The sequence below is a fragment of the Canis lupus genome, chromosome 13 (genome assembly GCF_011100685.1).
Source record: "Canis lupus familiaris isolate Mischka breed German Shepherd chromosome 13, alternate assembly UU_Cfam_GSD_1.0, whole genome shotgun sequence".
Classification (NCBI taxonomy): Eukaryota; Metazoa; Chordata; class Mammalia; order Carnivora; family Canidae; genus Canis; species Canis lupus.
The window spans coordinates 2,358,589-2,379,383 of NC_049234.1; the positions used below are offsets into that span (position 1 = coordinate 2,358,589).

The following is a 20,795-nucleotide window of genomic DNA, read 5'->3' on the forward strand; positions in this document are numbered from 1 at the left end:
TCCTTACTGATAACACAAGTCCCAAACATTTCTCCTGCTTACCTCTTCTTTCCAGGCTCCCAGGGACTCTTCACCTTGAGCCCCTCTCTTGGCCTAGACTGATTTTGAGGTAGCACAGAAACTGCATCCCACCTCTGTTTCAGTTTCTACTATTCCCGAGACAAGCACACTATCTACCTTAGGTTTTTAAGGGTTTTTTTTTTACTGCTAAGTGGAAATAGAGTCCCCCCTCCTACACCTCCCCCCCCCCCCCGGAGAGGTAACAAAACTTCAAGAAATCTCAAAAATCTCCAGTAGTAATTTTTCCTATAAGTTTCACCCTTTCCTATAAGTTTTCATTTGAGGGGGCTGTCCTGGATGCTCCCACCCCCACCCACTATGCTTATGTCATTGATTGGGGGAGGCCAGGAAGAAGGGATCCATCATGCGGCCAGTCAGGTTAACTTCATAGAAGAAGGTTTTGTAATGTAACTCAAAATCAGAAAGAAGAAACACATTTTTATAATACAATTAAGTCCCAAAATTGGATTAATAGGGAAGACATGTGATCTAGTGGGTGTTAATGGCAGAAGATTAACCAGAAAGATGATCCCTTTAGTGAGAGTCTGCAGTCGAGGCGGGGAGAGCTTGGCTATTTGGCTAGAGAAATAGTAACACAGACTCCCAGGGTGGGATTCCCCCTCTCCAGAGAAGAGTTACAGACACTTCCTCCAGGTCCAAGATAAGGAGCAAAGTCCATCAGGGGAAGGGAGAGGGGAGGAAAGGAAATACAACCTTTCATAGACCTGTGTTTTCATAGTTTCTTTCCCACCCTCCCTTCCAAGATTTCCTTGGGACGGCTGGTGTACTTTATTCCACCACTCTTGATTTCTGATGAGGCACCATCTTTACTTACCAGATTTGTTTGTAAGATACCTAGACAACCCTCTTAGGTTTAAAATAATAGGAGCCAACCAATAAGTGGTTCGACTGCCCCAGATCTCAGTTTCATTTTGTTTCAAAGCAACAAGAGTCCCTCCCTCCCAGATATCTCCTGCAGCTTCAGGAAAAGTCAATTTTGGCCATTCTAGACACAAAATTGTCACAGTAAGGGGAGAGGGAATGAGAGAAATATGTTCTCTCCCCTGATGGACATTCATCTGAACATCTTTTGCCTGCTTGATGGATAGGGCCATGTGGTATCACTCCCATCCCTGAAAAATGTAGCAATTCCCAGAAAATGTTTATTCACATGGACTGATGATGATTGGAGGAGTGCAAGATATATGAAAAGCAAAGGGGAAGCTATAAGCTCGTCCTCTCCAGAGCAGGAACCATGCCTTAATCTTTATACCCCCATAACCTAGAAAGGCTTGGCATGAGAGAGTCTGTCCATAAAGATCTGTTAAACTGTACAGACCTTTGGAAATGAGGAAAGCTGACAGCACTGTGACTTGATGCAGGTTGAATGACTGCTGGAAGTGGCCTTTGGGACCTGTCTGAATAGAAGTAGAGGAAGAACAGATTAGAGCAGCTGACTAGAGGCATGTTCACAAAAGGGGCAAGTGAGTTTTGGGAAATTTTTGTGAGCAGGATATTGGTGAAGGATCACCACCTAAAATACCCAAGGCCATATAAAGTGTGAATCTGTGGACTTAACCCATACACCCAGAGAGGAGGATCATAAAGCCTGCAGAGATGAAATCCATGAAGCAAAGGACTCTTGGTTGACCTGGAAGAATGTGATTAAGAAATAAATCTAGTATCAGCTATAAAATTTAAACTGTTAAAAGCTCTATCAAAGTTATTTAAGTAATGAGATTGTGTACTTCTGGGGATGCTCACCCACTGAATATGTTAATCATAGAGGACACCAATGAAGAGAGATCCCAGGGAAGGTAGATGGAGAAAGCTATGTTAGAAAAGGGTGTGGTCTTTAGGAAAGAAATCCTTCTACTTAGCAGTACCCATGGGGCATCTATTGGTGATAGACCTTTCTGTTGATGGTGCTGTTCTGAGCATGGTTCCCAATCCCGTGTCCTCTGGGAATGCCCTGCAAGCTCCAAATCAGAAAATGAACAGATCTTAATCTACTTTAATTCCAATTTGGAAAGTGGTAGGATATACTCATACAAAACCAAACAAGAACACATCTTGATTGACTCTAAAAACATTATTTATATTGAAGTGTTGACCACATAGCATCATACCTGTTGGCATCATAGCAATTTTTGATTTAAACATATCCATGCATATTTCTTAAAAGCCTGTCTAAGTTATGATCATGCCCCTTAAAAATGTTGGTACTTCAAGCTCTTTGGTATGGTACCATCTTTTCATTATTTGGAGACTAAAAAAGTTATATTATTTCCTACCTTTGGTTGGTGGACTTCTGGGAGCTCTGGGGAGAGCTGGAAATGATCTTCGAAGAATAATATTTGGGCAGCCTAGAAGAAAGCTGGGAAGGTCAGAGCGAGTGGCAGGCCCTGAAAAGGGAAAAGAAAAAAAGAAAGATTTGGGAAAAGAAAATGTTATCAATGTCAAGGAAGAAGTAATTTGACTTCATTTATTCATTACTTCAACAAGTATTTTAAATAATTCAGTGAGTGTGACAATGAGCTCAGAACTCTTAGGCAGGGTGGGGAGGCATAAAAGAGGAAATAGAAAGTGGGCTTAGAACATGATTCTTGATATCAAGGGGCTACAGTTTATTAGATGATGACAACTAATTATGCAAGACCGTATCTAATTATTCTCCCCACTGCAAAGGGCTCTGTTTCATGATGAAGTAGAAGATAGGAGAGACTGAACAATAAAATCTAAAACAAATGGATCAGCAATGAATTCCTGTTGGTTTCTTTCTATGCCAAGAAGCCTCGGCCATTCAATTGCACAAATAACTATCAAGCATCCTTCCTAAACAAGAGTTATGCTAGCGGCAATAGAGATTGCCCAGATGAATAAACATCGTTTCTGTTTTCACAGTACTTGCTCTCTAGGATGGGGATAAAAGATAGAATAACAAGAAGGCATCACAGAGTATAGTTGCCTGATGAGAGAAATACACAGTGCTGTGGATGCGGCATAGAGACAGGGATCCCATCCTGTTGAAAAAAAAGAGGAAAACCTGCTTAGGAAAGGTAATGCTTGAGATAGGCCTTGAATGATACAGAGCACATGACAGGCAGAGATGGGGATAAACATCTCAGGAGAACAGGGGCCATTTGAGCCAAGCAGACGGAGTGGAGGGAGACAAGGCTGGCAATCTCTTTAAGAGGACATTTATCAGCTACACGTGGGACAAACCATAGGGAAGAAAAAATGAAGGAGAGAAATTTTAAAATATTTTTAAGAGGTGATTGAAAGGAGAACAGAATTTTATTTTTCATATTGCTGAGGATTAGTTTTGACTGCCAATAACAGAAAACTCTTCAAAGAAAGACTCACACAAAATATGAGATTATTTCTGTCTCATGTGGTCCAATTAGGCAGGCCGGTAGTATGACAGCTCTGTGAAGTCTCTAAATCCCCAGACCCCTTTGGCTCCCTGCTCTGCCATCGCTAGGGGTGGCTGGCCTCCTCATTACCCAGGCTGGCCACATATGGGTCCACATCTGGGTCCCAGGAGCAAGATGGAGGAAGCGTCAAAGGAAAAGAGCAGACCCTGAGTATCTTTTAAGGAAAAATCCTGGAAAATTCATGTCCCCATCTCAGTAGTCAGAATTTAGCAACAGGGCAGCATCTAGCAAGGACACTAGATATTCCCAGCTGAAAAACCAGGGAGTCTGTCACTGAGGGAGATAAGAACGGGTATTGGGGTTTCATTGGCTTTCTGTGCCATAATGTCGTAAAAAAAAAAAAAAAGAAAAAAGAAAAGAAAGAAAAGAAAAAAGGCAAGGTTAAGAGGTTGTAATTTCATAATAGTTAAAAATTATTCTCCAGATCTTAAAACAAAGAATTTTTAAAATGAAGATTCCATCCTAGAATCTTATCTTAAAGTTGATTACCCTTGAGACAAAATAATCCCTTTGTCTTCAAATAACACTGGATTGGACTTAATGGCCAAGGCCAAGCAAAGCAGTGAGAGCACTGATTTGTCCAGGTCTTCATGACTCTCTCCCAGAGTTTCTTTTTAAAAGGAAAATAAATCCATGGTGATCATTACAGTCTTAAATCCAGAAAATTGTAAATAAGTAGCATGAGCCATAAGAAAACTTCGTCCTCGATTGACAGAAGTAAAGGTTTACAGTCTTTTCCACACTGTGTTACTTGGGCTCTGAGCTCCAAAAGCCAACTCCCTTTGTTCATTTGACATTGTAGCCCATTCAAAGGCATCTCTCCCTCTCTCCAGTCTGTCTTGCCCACCAATGCCTGAAGAATCCTCTGCCGGCATTGGGGACAACATGTCACTGTGCTCAACATGTAGCTCATGGCTCTCCGATACTCCAAACCTTAAAACAACTCCTTGGCTTGGCCTCTCAGGATCTGCCCACATCTTACCCACTCCACAAGTTCAACCAGATTTTCCTTTGAGGTATTGCTATTGCATGGTATTTTGGGGAAAATGTTAAAAGTGCTTTGCGCTCTCCTCTTTCACCCTATGACTTCTGTGTCTTGTTGCTATCACTAGATGATTAGTGGTATGCTCACCTAAGTAATAAAATGGACTCTGGTTAAAACAGAAGTGAGTAGGGGGCACCTGGGTGGCTCAGTGGTTGAGCATCTGCCTTCAGCTTAGGTCATGATCCCCAGGTCCTGGGACCGAGTTCCGCATTGGGCTCCCCACAAGAAGCCTGCTTTTGCCTCTGCCTGTTTCTCTGCTTCTCTCTCTGTGTCTCTCATGAATAAATAAATAAAATCTTTAAACAAAACAAAACAAAAAACAGAAGTGGGTTTCTGTTGGGAATGTTAAGAATTCCAGAGAAAATAATACATTTGTATTTAAATGTATTAAAAATACATTTAAAATGGTAAACATAAATTCATTATTAACATGAGGAAATAAGCCAATATACCAACTAGAAAAATTTTAAATTTAAGTATAATAAACCATTCTTTCTCTTTCTTAAACTGTGGTAAGAACACTTAATATGAGATCTATACTCCTCTTTTATTTTTTTATTTTTAAGTAGGCTCCACACCAAGCGTGGAGCCCAAGAGTGGGGATTTGAACTTTCAATGGTGAGCTCAAGACCTGAGCCTCGACCAGAAGTTGGACACTCAACCAACTGAGCCACCCAGGTGCCCTGAGACCTATCCTCCTAACAAATTTTTAAGTGTACAACACAGGATTGTTAGCTATAGACCCTATGTTGCACAAGAGATCTGTAGAATTTATTCATCTAGCATAACTACAACTTAATATAACTGTTGAAGAGCAACTGTCCTTCCCTATTCCCCCAGCACTCACAACCATTCTATTCACTGCTTCTGTATGACTATGTTAGGCACCTCATATAAGCGGAATCATGCAGTATTTGTCCTTCTGTGACTGGTTCATTTCACTTCACATAATGTCCTCAAGGAACGTTCATGTTGTCATATATGACAGGATTGCTTTCTTTTTTAAGGCTGAATAATATCCCATTTAACATATCACCATTACTTCTTTCTTTATTGGGATAAATCTCTTTTGACTCTCTCTTATGTGAATCAGTTTTCACCTGTTTTCATCCAGGAAGGTTTGGGAATTTTATTGTCATATCATCACTACATTTCTACTGCTATGACACTACCTATAAGCCATTCATTCATTTAACAAATTCTGACTAGTGCCACTTGTGGGTGCTGGGAATGCAGAAGGAAAAGTTCTAGTTTTCATGGAGCTTACATCCTAGAACAATGGTTCTTAGATAAAGGTGATTTTGTTCCCTGGGGGGACATTTGGCTAGGTCTGCAGACATTTTTTTTTGTTGTTGTCAGAGCTTAAGGGGCATTACTGTCATGTAGAGGTTAGAGTCCTGGGATGTGGTTAATACAGCTCCATTTCTTGGCCTCTTCCTTTCCCACACCATCTACCTGAGCTTTGCACAGCACAACGCTTTCATGCCCACCCCTCAGAACTTCACATATGCAGCTCCCTTCCTGCCTCATCTGGTTCAGTTAAGATGATAATTATTAGTACAGATGTTAAGGCATCAGGACACCAACAGTCTATTTCATCTGTTCTTTAAGAGCCTCTACTTCCCTGTAGGCCTCTCCTAACCTTCTCCTGTCCCTTGGCTGGTGGGAGTGTTGGTTATATTTAGTCTCTGTTCTGCTCTAAATCTCAGTGCCATGTGGCCAGATCTTTCCATTGCAGTTGTAGCCACTGCCACAAGACCCTCCTTTGTCCTCTTACTTGCTTCCAGAGTTACTCTGTCAACACAAAGGCCATCTTGAATGCTGGTCAGACCCATTCCCTGGGGCCAGGACCGGCCCCTGCTCTGGTCAGAATTCCTAGAATGGCCCCTATTCTCCTGGCACCCTACATAAGCCTCAATAGAGCTCAACCTTCAGGTCTCTAGACCCTCCCAGTTTTCTCCCTATTCTCCCCACCTCAGCCTCTCTAGTGTTCCCTATGGAGGCTCAGCTGAACCACTTCCCTTTGATGGACAAAAGGCAGCACCAGCAAGGAGGCTCAGGTCAGGTGGTCATCTGGGCAGGATATTGCCTGACTTCTCTAGAATCTACAGTTAATCTGTAAGGCAACATGGCTCTTGAAAATTCCTGTAATCTTTAGGAGACCCTAAGGACTGAGACAAAACTTCTTTTGTCATAACTAAGCTCATGTAGCTGACTTCGTAAAAATATAATGTATATATAATATAGCAACCTGTTGTACCTTTTTGATTTCCAAGTTGTGGTACTGTGATGTGTAGAGATCATATTTTGGCTTGTTTGTTTTGTTTTGTTTGTGCTGGAAATACCATGGACCAATTTCTAGCCTCATACCACATTTTGAAAGAGATGAATTTAAGTGTTTTTGACCCTGTGTTTTATTAAATGCCCACCACTCCCTCTGTCTTTCTCTTCTTTCTTACTCCTATCGGTTGAATATTTGTGAGAGATTTGTGAGTAAAATGAACTACTTATATCTATTCTAATTAATTAATATTCAGTTTGTTAAAGTTGGATATTTCAGTTTACCTTAAGTCTTCAAAATTAGCCTATAAATCTAATCTATAAATTTATAAATTTATTCTATTAGTAAATATAGACATTTTATGTAAAAATAATTGCTTGTTGATTAGTATTCAATTAGCTTATAAATTTATTATTTTATTTTATTATTTTAAAAATATTTTATTTATTCATGAGAGACACAGAGAAAGAGGCAGAGACACAGGCAGAGGGAGAAGCAGGCTCCATGCAAAGAGCCCAATGTGGGACTCCATCCTGGGTCTCCAGGATCATGCCGTGGGCTGAAGGCAAGTGCTAAGCCACTGAGTCACCCAGGCTGCCCCTCAATTAGCTTATAAATTTAAAAAGATTAAGCTTCCTCAAACAGTTGGTCATGTAATTAAGTTTCCTGAAATGTTTTTGACTACCCTTACAAACTTAATATATTTGATATTCTGAGACATATCACATGCCTGCGGGCAACACAAACCTAGAAAGTAAAATCTTCCTACATCTCAATTAACTTTTACGAATCTGATAAAACTAATTTATACATGTGGTTAATTGGGGTTCCCTTAAACATACATTTTGCACAAACATATTCAATTATTTACAATTTTCAAATGAAAAAAATCACAAATTGAGTACCAATTTATCTTTTGAAAATAAAACCATAAGGGTAAATTGTTAGAGTCTCTTAAACATTTCAAACTCCCTAAATAACAAACAAACTGATGTTTGCAATGGTTATAAAATTCACTCCTTAAACTTAACATGAGAGTAATCATACTATGAGTTTGATTGGCTTCACTATCTGCACACTTTTTCTGCATCTTCTCAAGAGAAGCAAAGTCACTTTCATCAGCCAAAAGGAGCGGGGAAGCATTCTGGGCAGGCTGGAGTTATTTGGAACTACAATACTGATTATCAGCAAGGTATATGAACCTGGGAGCTTTTCCAGGAGAAGTCTACCTGAACAACGGGTTAACACACTGAGCCACTTTTTTATAGTTGGATTGGTTCTGCCTGCCGTGTCACCAGAGAAGGAACGTGTCCATGTGTCCTCAGAGTATCTTTCAAATTTCACCCTTATCTTATTTTTATCATAGCCTCTTTCACTTTTTAACACATGATTTGGGTAGATAGAATTCTACAGTCCCCCTTGGGGTGTTAGCCTATCTTCTCACCAAGTGATTAGAGTTAATTGAATTTTCTATCCCCCTTCAGATTATAGAACTCTCTGTGCCTTTGATTTTATCATCATTTTCATTGTGGCAGAGACCGGCTTGGGCTTCGTCTACCCTGTTTGCTCTTCTTCCTGGACACAGAGCTACATTGCCTTTCACAGCTTCCCTGGCATGTAGGTATGGCCATGGCGCTGACTTTTGGCCAGTGAAACATGAGTGGCCTGGCCCATCAACCTCCATCCTCATGATCTTTCCTCTTCTGCAGGCTTGACGGCAGAGCAGCAGGGCAATTTTGGAAGCTACATGGTCAAGGTAGTGGAGTTATAAGTTGGAAGGAGTCTGGGGTAGAGAAGAATTCTGTGCTGATCAGGAACATGCATTTCAGACTCAATGTGAGTGAAAACTAGACTTCAATGGTGATGTGAAAGCAATTATATATTTTTGGAATTGTTTGTTCTCTTAATTACAATGCCCACTTATCTCTATTTACTGTGATTATAATGAGAATCCTTAAGGTTGGTAATAGCAATAAATAAATTGTTGAAAATTCACATAATGTTAGTTAATACTTCATATCCTGAGTCTGTGCTGGGAAACGTCAAATGGAGGGATTGGGTCCATTATTGGTCAGAGTCAGTCTTGGCTGTTTCATGAAAATCTGGCCTGATTAGCTCATTCTTTGCTAATAGGAACTAAAGTTGTGAGACTTGTGTACCTTTTTGGATAACTTTTATTTTTATTTATTTTTTAATGATTTTATTTATTTATTCATGAGACACACAGAGAGAGGCAGAGACATAGGCAGAGGGAGAAGCAGGCTCTATGCAGGGAGCCTGATGTGAAACTCAATCCTGGGACTCTGGGATCATGCCCTGAGCCAAAGGCAGACGCTCAACCACTGAGCCACCCAGGCGTCCCACCTTTTTTTTTTTTAAAGCACCCAATAAAACAAAAATCAGCAGTTCAATGACAATTAAATGAATCATAATATTCATGGGATAAAAACAAACTTGTTGCTTACCTCTAAAAATTCTTGGTTCTATAATCAGACAGAAAATTTTCCCAAAGGTCCTAATACACAGGAAGCCATATGATTCAATGGACAATATCCTTAACAGACAAAACAATAGGCTAGCCACCCAGGCTCTCCTAAACAGACCACAGGCATCCATTCAAGGGATGAATTTGAAAATGATTAAAAGTAGAGATTTTTTTCTTCTAAAAAATATAAATGTCTTTACAATTCTTAAACCTATTACTGTAGTCAATATCAATCATAAACCCCCATTATTCCTCTACACTGGTTATTTCACACTCTGCTTTTGGCATTTGAGGTTGCAAAAGGTTATGGGTTTCTAAAAGAATTGTCTTCATGCACAAATAGACCTATGGTCAGACAGCTTCATAGTCACAGCCATGGTCACAGTTTCCCTTTGTCATTTTCCCACATCAACTAGTTCTACCATGTGTTGGTTGCAACTGCCCCAGAAAACATTTGTATCTCAATGGAGCAACACACATTAGATTGTGAAAATGAAACTTACTTATGGATATATGTCTTTCAAAATGTATTTTGTAAATCTTCCCGTCCTCCCTTCCTCAATTTAAAACTTATGCCTCTATTAAGTTTCTGTGAAAATGAGTGAAACGGAATAAAATAATAAAAACAGACTGTAGACAATACTGAAATACAAAGGACAGAGAAAAAGGGTGAATATTAAGGTAAAAGTGATGTTTACTCTTAAACATTAGTAAGGCAAAAGACAGGTATGTAATAACATTCTCTCCATAAATTGTTTATGTGAGCAGTGCATTCAAGGAGCGAAAATCATACTAAAAATGACTTCAACAATTAGGGGCTTATAGGTTTTTGTTTGTTTGTTTGTTTGTTTTTTTAGGGGCTTATAGTTCTTAAGCAATTTGAAGGCTAGAAGTAGGCAGTGTTGATGTGATATCAGGGCTAACATCTCAGTAATTCTCTTGACCTTTCCTTAATTATAGCAAGATGATTGCCCAAAAAGGCTGCTGAATCTCCAGTATCACCCCACTTTCAAAGAACAAAAGGGAGAAGCGATTCCACGGTGGCAACATTTACCACTCTCATTGGAAAAACAAAAGCTTCCCCACTGTGTAACTTTGTCACATGGCCTTTCCTAGATACAGAGGAGGCTGAGAAATTGAGTGGTTAATGAGAGAAAGGAAAAGCATTTCGAAGTGTCAGTCAAATGTGCTAGCAGAGTGGGTGGCCTGGAGTGCTCATGCCTTTTTGATCTCCTGACAATGAATTCTTGAAGTCAAATAATGCTACATGACATGCTTTTCTTAATCCATGTTTATATAAGAATCACCAGTAGAATTTCATGTTTTAGAGAAGGATGATGCTAAATTCTTCCTATCATTGTGTCTTGCTATCACATAGTGACTACCATTAGCTCATCTCTTTCTTCCCCATCTAAACTCTAAGAAAACATGCCAAATAATCCATGAATTTGGATGAGGAAAAACCTCCTTGTTTCTGAGCATTTAATCTATTCCAAGGAAGAACTTTAAAAATCAGCTAGCAAGAGAATTTTTAGAAAGCAACAAACATAAAAAAGAAAAATCACAAAATGCAACCACTTGGAATGTCCAATATAACCTGTTAAAAGATATCTGGGCTTTAAAAAATAAAGCCATTTTCCCCTTTTAGACTCTAGTGGATGATAAATACATCGATGATGGCTCCAAAGGGACCACTGCTTTCTCAGTTACAGAACCTTCACGTTTGGAGATTATTTTATAATACAAGGAAAGCACAGCAACTTCCTGCAACAAAAGAGCAATAGTAGCCCATCCTCTCCACCTAACCACCGCCCCCCTTCTCCTGCTAAGCTCTGAAACAGCACAGTGAATTATATTTAGCTGTAGCTTAAATGGATCTGGTTTAACTCTGATCTTGAGCTGGATATGTGTCAGGGTATGCTGCTAAGGGAACAAGTGAACTGTCCCTGAGAAGAGTGGGCTTAGTAATGCTGGGCTAAGTTCAGTTGCAATTAGCAGAATGTCTAACAGAATTCCTCCTGTGTGATAGCTTATATTTAAGCAAAGGAATTAATAACAAGACAGCCACTTGCCTGATTCCATCTCTGAGTTACATTATTGCTCAAGACTGGACAAGGTGGTGATAATACCCTGGCTGGGTCTGAGAGCATGGCCCCGTTACGGAGCCTCTGAGGCTGAAAAACGGAAAGAGGGTATGTGCACATACATAAGGAGAAGGAGAAAGTTGCATCCACATGATGAGTTGTACATAATGAAATTGCCTTCTAGAAAATGGCTGCGTGCTTCTCAGGTCAGATACATCAGTGCTAACTCCAAGAAAAATCTTCAAAGGAAAAGACTTTTACTTATCTGTCAGTCTAGGACCCACTTTGTAAAGCCCATCTATGTAGCCATAGAAAGGAACAAAGTCCTGACACATGCTATACTGTGGATGAACCTTGAAAACACTGCTAAATCAAAAGAGCCAGACTTAGAAGGCTGCGTATCATATGAGTCCATTGATATAAAATGCCCAGAAGAAGCAAATTCATAGAAACAAGAAGCAGGTTAATGGTTGCCAGAGCCTGGGGGAAGGGGCCAATGGGGAATAATTGCTAAGCGGTACAGCGTTTTTGGAGTGAGGAAAATGTTCTGGAATTAGAAAGTGGTGGTGGCTGTACAGCATAACGAATATACTAAAAAACCACTTAAGTATACACTTGAAAATGATGAACTGTACGTTATGTGACATTTATTTCAGTGATTAAAAATGCTAACAAAAAAGCACCTACATATGAGAGGAAAATACTTGAAAAAATAAATAATGACTATACTCTTCTATTGCACAAGCAAGATAGCACAAGACATAACTCATGAGGCGGAATAGTGTGGTAGGAAAGCAGTGGACTGGAAATCAGGACTCAAGTAACTTGAAAAGTCACTCTCTGGGCTTCAATTTTCTTTTCTGTATGTGGGTTAGAGAAACCCTATTGGATGATTCAATATTTCCTTTTAGTGCCTCCCCCACCCCACCCCCATGCCCTGCCAACTGTACTTGAACCTGGAGGCCTTGGTCTGTGCAGAAATCACAGAAAACCAGGTGGGAAAGGAGGGGGGGGGGGGGGGGGGCGGATCCTCCTCCAGGAAAAAGTCCCTTGTTGGAATTTGCATTCCTGTTTGTGTTCCCTGAAGGGGGTATTTGGTTTGTACCCGGGAAGGCAAAAGACACTGCTGCTTCCTGGAGGCCTATCGCCTTTAGGCTGGATCTGCTGATTACTAATGATCCAGTGACTGCTTGATCAATGCTGTATTATCTAACACAGGGACACGTGGAAATGGAAATCTGTCAGAGTTTGCATGGGGGAAGTTGGTTGACATTTTTGCTCATGATCTTGCCCTGATTTGGGTAAACTACCTAATGATGCCTTATAGTTTAAGCTTTATCTTAGTAGAAGGTCTATAGAGAGTTTAGTTATAAATGGAAAAATGAAGAATGTCTAGAAAAAAGGAGAAACATGAATTTTTTACTTTTGGATTATATATGTGTGTGTTTTTCTGTTTTATTTTGCACTTTCATCCAAACATTCCTTTGGATACCACACTAGAGATCTTTGAAGAGATCCAATGTAATAAAAACCAGGGAGGTAAGTTTCTAGGCTGAGTGTCTAGAGTAGGCTTTAGATTTGTACCGGGCATAGGCTCTTAAAAAACTCATCTGTTGTGTGATTCATTCACTTTATGTTAGAAAAATGTACTTTTCAGAGAGGCCTTTGTGAATATACAAGAATATACCTGAAACAGAGTGAGCCCCAATGAAAGTATGCTTAATATCCAACTTATTATTATTTTCATTAGTCACACTATTTCTCAGGGACCCTTTAAATCCTTTTAAAAAATCCTCAAGGGCTTCTCATTGGCTACAGGATAAAGCCTAGACTCTGTGGGGTGGGGTAGGGGTGACATTCAAGACTCTCAAGAGTGAAATCCCACTAACTCGTAGGGGTCTTTGTGTAAGTTAGAAAAGATATCTCTAAAAAACATTTTAAAGACTTTTGATAGATGTCACTATATCAGCCTCCAAAAATGCTGTGTGCTGTGCTTTTATGTAGCTCAGAGATATCAATGGACTTTTTTTTTTTTTTTTTTTTTTTAAGATTTGATTTATTCATGAGACACACAGAGAGAAAGACACAGGCAGAGAGAGAAGCAGGCTCCATGTAGGGAGCCTGACTGGGGACTCCATCCGGGGACTCGATCAGGGGACTCCAGGATCAGGCTGTGGGCCAGAGGCAGGCGCTTAACCGCTGAGCCACCCGGGCGTCCCTCAAAAGACGCTCTTTGTCCCTTTTTATACCTAATTATCCATTTTAACAACTTGCACAGTAAAATACTTAAAGCTCTGTAAAAATAATAGTAACAATAATAATAAAAATAAAAGAAAGGAAAGACATGCCTTCCTTCCGAAGGTTGCTGCATAGCTGATGAGTGGGCAGAGGGCGGGATCTCACCCCCCAGCAGCCTACATGGCAGGATGCCTCCGTGCCTGGTGTCACTGCACAACTACATATGGTTAAGCTTTGGTTCCACGTTCCTCTTTGTTCTTGTCACCTACTGTGTCCTTTTACCTACTCTTCCCTGTACAATTTAGGACTTTCCTGTCTCTGGGACTTCCCACAGACACAAAACAACTTCCTTATTCTCTATCAAATTCCTTCTCATTCTTCAAGACTTACCTCATCCTCTTCTCTGCAGCCTGATTATCCCTGCAGCCAGAGCTCCCAGCATGATATTTATCCCTCTATTTTTGTTTGTTTGTTTTTGTTAGAGAAAGAGAGAGCACAAGAGAGCTCAGGGAGGGAAGGAACAGAGGGAGAGGGAAAGAGAATCTTAAGCAGGCTCCACACCCAGTGCAGAGCTCAATCTCACAACCCTGAGATCATGACCTGAGCTGAAATCAAGAGTCTGCCACTTAACTGATTGAACCATCCAGGTGCCTCTATCCCTCTATTTTTAAATCGTCATATTCTAGTTTTCATTATTGACTGATGTTTGCACATACTTCTTTCTTTCTCACCAAAGTATAAAATCAGTTTTTTCAGGATTTATATTTAATTCGTATTGTTAATCTTTACATGCCCTAATAGAGGGCTAATCCTTATTAAGTGCTTCATATTTGTTGGTTGAGTAGAAATGAATGGACAATATTTCAAGGCAAAATATGGAAACCAGGGACACCTGGGTGGCTCAGCAATTAAGCATCTGCCTTCAAGCTCAGGGCGTGATCCTGGAGTCTTGGGATCGAGTCCCACATCAGGCTCCCTGCATGGAGCCTGCTTCTCCCTCTGCCTGTCTCTCTCTCTCTCTCTCTCTGTGTCTCTCATGAATAAATAAATAAAATATTTTAAAAAAATATGGAAACCAAATAAAACACAGTAGAAGCTCTGTGATACTTACCTTCCATTTCTCCTGGGCAGGAACCTCAGCTTCTTTTGCTGAGACTACAGACACACAATTCCAACAAAGTGTGGTTCTAACATGCCAGGTGTAACAATTAGAAAGACTGACTTTCACTAACAGTGATTATAAGAGAGAGCCTCCAAATGTTGGCATTGGTAGTATTGATGGAATAAGTGTGTAATAGTTACGCATTGTTCCCTAGCACTATAGAAGGAAGCGTCATGCTCTTTAAATTTTCAAGATCAAATGAAATTGGACTCATCACCGATCCCCCAGGGTTGGCAGGCATGGTGAACTGACCGAAACCAGTTTGGATGTTCACAATTATTGGTCCTTATGGGTAGCTATCACAGTCTTCAATAGTTCAGGTAGATGACAGCTATAACCATACACTTTATTTACAATGAATGTGAGTTTCAGGCTGGATTCGGCCACACATACCTTTAATATCAAGTTGTTACAAAAACTCATGAAGTTATTTTGCAGGGTGAAATCCCAGTTTCTGATTTTTAAGATCTTTGAGAGTATCTTGTTTGAAAGTTTCACCAAAGGTGGATGTGACAGTATTTTATGGCCAGAGTCAGCTAGCCTTCTGCGTGATCTCCAGTAAACATTACAGGACCAGTGCCATATTGAAGGGTGTAGGTACAGACTACTGGGCTCACTTGATCCTCAGTCCTTGTTTGTGCAAGGGCAAGTGTGCCTGTACAGATTTCTAGCTGGTCCACACATCCTGTTCACCATTCACTTCTCCAATGAATAATCCTTTCGATATCCATTTTACCAATTAAGAAGCCTCCAGTGTTCTGAGACATAGACTATGGGGATGTGGATTTCTAATTAGAGTCTTTCAAATGCTAACAAACCATCCCTGAGTTTATATTCTGGTTCAGATATTTCAAATGCCAGCTAACTGCCCTAGGGTTTAGAATAAATCTAATGCACACAGTCTGTGCAAAATTATTTTGAAGCAATTTACAGACAATATGACAGCAGATTACATGGGAAATCCAATCTCAGTCATGTGGCGGAGGTGAGCGGGGAGGGGTCCCCACTTTTCTCTTGACATATACTAGAACATTGAGGCTCATGGGACCCAGGAAAGTTGAAAAAAGATCTCTGGTCTTGAGTCCATCTTGGTCATCACTGACATCAAGGTGCTCATTAGCCAAGATGACTTTGCCCATTTGAAGGTCAGTGATCAATGGAATCTGTACGATCTGCACCAAACTTGGCCACACAGAAGCGTCTTGTTCCCAGTCATCATGTAGACACTCTGGAAGAGACTTACTACCTTTAAGATACTATGTGAGAGGGACTAGACCCCACCTTTCCAGAATAAAGGGTCAAGTGCTTTTGGGAGCCAGACCATCTCCTTCTTTCCCTTACAGCTTCTATCCCCTTCCCTCAGAGCAATCCAGTTCTATGCTTCTGACTGGGGTAGCAGATCTGAGGCTGGCAGTCAGGCACAAGATTCACATCCAGGTTTTTAAATGTTTTGAATTAATTGACAATGTGAGAAAGTTTGGAAGATTTCACAATCAAAAAGAAAATCTTTATTGTTAAGAGTCTCTTATGGTTTGCTTGCTTCCCTCTCTCTTTTCCCCCTCTTTCCATAGGTTCATCTGTTTTGTTTCCTAAATTCCACATGTGAGTGAAATCATATAGTATTTGTCTTTCTCTGACTTATTTTGCTTAGCACAACACACTGTAGCTCCATCTACAGCATTGCAAATGGCAAGATTTCATTCTTTTTGATGGCTGAGTAATATTCTATTTTATTTATATTATACATATATAATATATACCACATCCTCTTTATCCATTCATCAGTCGAAGGACACTTGGGCTCTTTCTGTAGTTTGGCTATTGTTGATAATGAGGGTTATGTTCCCTTTTGAATCTGTATTTTCGTATCCTTTGAATAAATACCTAGTAGTGTACTTGCTAGGTCATAAGGTAGTTCTATTTTCAATTTTTTGAAGAACCTCCATACTGTTTTCCAGAATGGCTGCACCAGTTTGCATTCCCACCAACTGTGTAAGAGGGTTCACTTTTTCTGCATCCTGGCCAACACCGGTCGGTTCCTATGTTGCAAATTTTAGCCATTCTGACAGATGTGTGGTGGTATCTCCATCGTGGTTTAGATTTGCCTTTCCCTGATAATGACTGATGTTGAGCATCCTTTCATGTGTCTGTTAACCATCTGGATGTCTTCTTTGGAAAAATTTCTATTCATGTCTTCTGCCTGTACCTTAACTGGATTATTTGTTCAAAAAGAAAATCTTAACTCCTGGCTTTTTTCTTCCAAAATGCAAAGTTCTGAAACATTAGACCATACGCCCACATTGCAGTGACTAGCTAGAGCTAAACACTGGCTGCCTCCATTTAGATGGAACACAAGCTCTTCCACTCACCACAGTCTTCACTAAGCCATATTGCTTCTTGGTGCTGGGATTGATCACTCAATGGCATTATTAATCACACTTGTTTTAATTCTTATGCTGAAGAAGAGAGTGAAATATTTCTTGCACTTATATCTGTATTGAAATTGTTTTACATCTGGTCCACCTCACTAATACAAATGATCTGCCTGTCCCTGGAAGTGTTCAAACTTGAGATTTTTGGCCTAGGGGCACCTGGGTGACTCAGTCAGTTAAGCATCTGCCTTTGCTCACATCATGATCTCAGGATCCTGAGATCGAGCCCCTGCTCAGTGGGGAACCTGCTTCCCTCTCCTTCTGCCCTCTCCTCCACCTCATGCTCTGTGTGTGTGTGTGTGTGTGCGCGCGCGCGCGTGTGTCTTTCTCTCAAATAAATAAATAAATAAATAAATAAAATATTTAAAGAAAAAAAGATTTTTGGCCTAGACTTTTGACAGTAAAAAAGCTTATCCTTTAGAGCAAGGGAAGCCCAAACCTGTAGGACAAAAAGCTCTGGCCACCATCTTGGACAGTGGTTTTCAACTAGAGGCGATTTTTCCTTCTAGAGTACTTTTGGCATTGACATCTCGTGGATAGATTTAAGGATAAGGGATGCTGCTAAACATCCCACAGTGCACAGAATAGCCCTAACAATAAGGCATTACTTGGCTCCAAATGTCAATAATGACAAAATTGAAAAACTATGTTCTAAGGAGGGGTTGGGGTAAGAAAGGAGGAGCAAAAAATGCTTCTCACTCATAGCTGGAAATAATACCTTATTATTTTCAGTTGTCATATCACAAGTAGATAAGCTGCTCAGACCAGGGACTTCTTTGTAGGGCAACTCATTTAAACACAAATTTTGACATATTAATTAAAGAAAATTATTACTTAGTAGTAATACTTCAGTTTTGAAAAATTAAAGCATTATCCAAACTGATCACTGCCTTCACCCAGCCATCAGACTGGGCTCCCAGTGACTTCTGATCGTTTCAAGCAATCAAATTTGCATTCAAAAATGGTGATTTGTAATGATTTGTTACCACTGAGGATAAGCAAGTAATGAGATGTATATTGTAATGAAATCTTTGACTTTAATGGGATTCTAAGTATGAGTGGCTAATATAAAATTACAATATCTTTAATTCACTGAGATTGTTAGATCAGGAAAACATTTGTATTATTATAGGAATTATATAATTATTTCTAGCTCTTATTCATTAATCACAGAGTTTCCTGTTTTCTAAACAAGTATATAAAATCAGATGTAGGGGATCCCTGGGTGGCTCAGCCGTTTAGCGCCTGCCTTTGGCCCAGGGCGCGATCCTGGAGTCCCGGTATCGAGTCCCACGTCAGGCTCCTGGCATGGAGCCTGCTTCTCCCTCCTCCTGTGTCTCTGCCTATCTTTCTCTCCCTCTTTCTCTCTCTCCCCCCTCTCTGTGTCTATCATAAATAAATAAATAAATAAATAAATAAATAAATAAATAAATCTTAAAAAAAAATCAGATGTATTTTGATATATAAATTTGGTCCTTATAAATATGTATTATGTATTAAATTTAGGTAAGTATGTTCAGTTAAGTAAAATATTACTAAGTTAAAAAAGGAGAAATGTGAACAATAACTGAAAGAGATATTTCAAGCAAATGTAGCAATATCAAAATAAATGTATAGTCTCTCAAGATGACCAGCCTGAAAGGGATCATAAATATTTGTTTCAATGTACAAATTTTGAATCCCTTGTCAGTTTATAAGTACAGTTTCCAAATTCCATAAAAAATTCAACTGAAAGAATGAATTAATTACTTCCTACAGAAATAGATTTAACGACACCTCTGCTTTTCACAATACTTTATAGCTCTCACAGTGCTTTCACATAGATTGCTTCACTTAATTATTTGGCAATCTGAGGTAGGCACCATTTTTCTGTTAGGAGGTGGAAGTAAGAGTCAGCTCAGAGAGGCCCAAAGCCATGCTGACTTCAAGAGATAGAGCCTGGAGGTAGGGGTTGGGGGACTTGCTACCTTTTTAGTTTGCTAACTTAAAAATATATTTTGTGATGCCTGGATGCCTCAGTCAGTTGAGCTTTCGACTCTTGATTGCAGCTCAGTTCATGATCTCAGGGTCTTGAGATGGAGCCCTGTGTCAATACCCTCAAACTGGTCTATTGGTTCAAAGCAATCCCTTTTCAAAATTCTAGCTGTCTTTTTGCAGATATTGGCAAGCTGAGCCTAAAATTCATATGGCAATTCAAGGGACATGGAATAGCCAAAGTAATCTTGGAAAAGAGTTAGAGGAGCCACACTACCTGATTTCAAAACTTACAAAACTATAGTCTTCAAGACAGCATAGGATCGATATACTAATCATTGGAATAGAAGTGAGAGTTAGGAGTCTCTCATGTTCTGTCTCCTAACTCTGGGAAACAAACAAGGGGGTGGTGGAAGGGGAGGTGGGCGGGGGGTGGGGGTGACTGGGTGACGGGCACTGAGGGGGGCACTTGATGGGATGAGCACTGGGTGTTATGCTATATGTTGGCAAATTGAACTCCAATAATAAACAAACAAACAAACAAACAAACAAATAAATAAAAAGGAATAGAAGTGAGATTCTGGAAATAAATTTTCACATTTGCAGTCAATTGGTTAAAATTTTTTTATTGTAGTAAAATACATATAGCACAAGATTTACCACCTTAACCATTTTTTAATTTCAGTAATACTAAATACATTCACATTGGTGGGCAAACATCACCATCACCCATAACTCTTGTCACCTTGCATACCTCAAACTTCTATAGCCATTTAATAATAATTCACCACTCTCCCCCTCTCCAGCCTCTGGCAACCATCATCATACTTTCTGTCTTCATGATTTTGACTACTATAAGTATGTCCTAGAAGTGGAATCCTACAGTATTTTTTTTGGTGACTGCTTATTTTACTTAATGAAATGTCCTCAGGGTTCATCCACGTTGTTGTATATCCCTCTTTTAAGGCCGAATAATATTCCACTGTATGTGTGTACCACATTTTGTATATCCATTCCTCTGTTACTATTAACACTTGGGTTGCTTCCTCATTTTAGCTATTGTGAATAACACTGCTGTGAATGTGAGCATACACATGAGCCTATTTTCAATTTTGGAGGGTATATACTCAAAAGAGGAATTGCTAGATCATGTGGTAATTCTATTTTTAATTTTTTGAGAACTATCATATTGTTTTCTATAGTAGCTATATCATTTTACATTCCCACCAACAATACACATGGGTTCTAATTTCTCCACATCCCTGTCAATGCTTGTTTTCTTTCTTTTTTTAAATAGAACCCATCCTAATGGGTTTGAGGTAGTATTTCACAATTTTGATTTGCATGTCACTAATTATTAGTGATATTGAGCATCTCTTTATGTGCTTATTGGCCATTCATAGATTTTCTTTGGATAAATGTTTATTCAAGCCCTTTGCCCATTTCTGTATTGGGTTTATTGTTTTGTTGTTGAGTTTTGGCTTTTTGTATATTCTGTGTATTAATCCCTTATCAGGTATATTATTTACAAAGGTTTTCTCCTAATTCAGTGGATTGCCTTTTTTTTTTTTTTTTTTTTTTCTGGTGGATTGCCTTT

At 39.6% G+C, this 20,795-nt stretch overlaps 2 long non-coding RNA genes across 4 annotated transcripts in view; one reads left to right on the forward strand and one right to left on the reverse strand.

Annotated features, from left to right (window-relative positions):
- Nucleotides 1-20,795, reverse strand: part of LOC111098492 — an 82,477-nt gene that overhangs the window by 27,317 nt on the left and 34,365 nt on the right. For both annotated transcript variants that reach the window (XR_005368433.1, XR_005368434.1), the window contains exons 2-3: nucleotides 2,355-2,465; nucleotides 1,400-1,478 (exon numbers count right to left, since the gene is read on the reverse strand). This is a non-coding gene — a long non-coding RNA (uncharacterized LOC111098492). The remainder of the gene's footprint in view (nucleotides 1-1,399; nucleotides 1,479-2,354; nucleotides 2,466-20,795) is intronic.
- On the forward strand, nucleotides 2,777-8,779 carry LOC119874425. Of its 2 annotated transcripts, none has more exons than XR_005368435.1 (3): nucleotides 2,777-3,119; nucleotides 8,308-8,444; nucleotides 8,533-8,779. It is a non-coding gene; the product is annotated as an uncharacterized LOC119874425 (long non-coding RNA). The 2 variants fall into 2 exon arrangements; XR_005368436.1 differs by having other exon boundaries at nucleotides 2,782-3,119; nucleotides 8,308-8,440.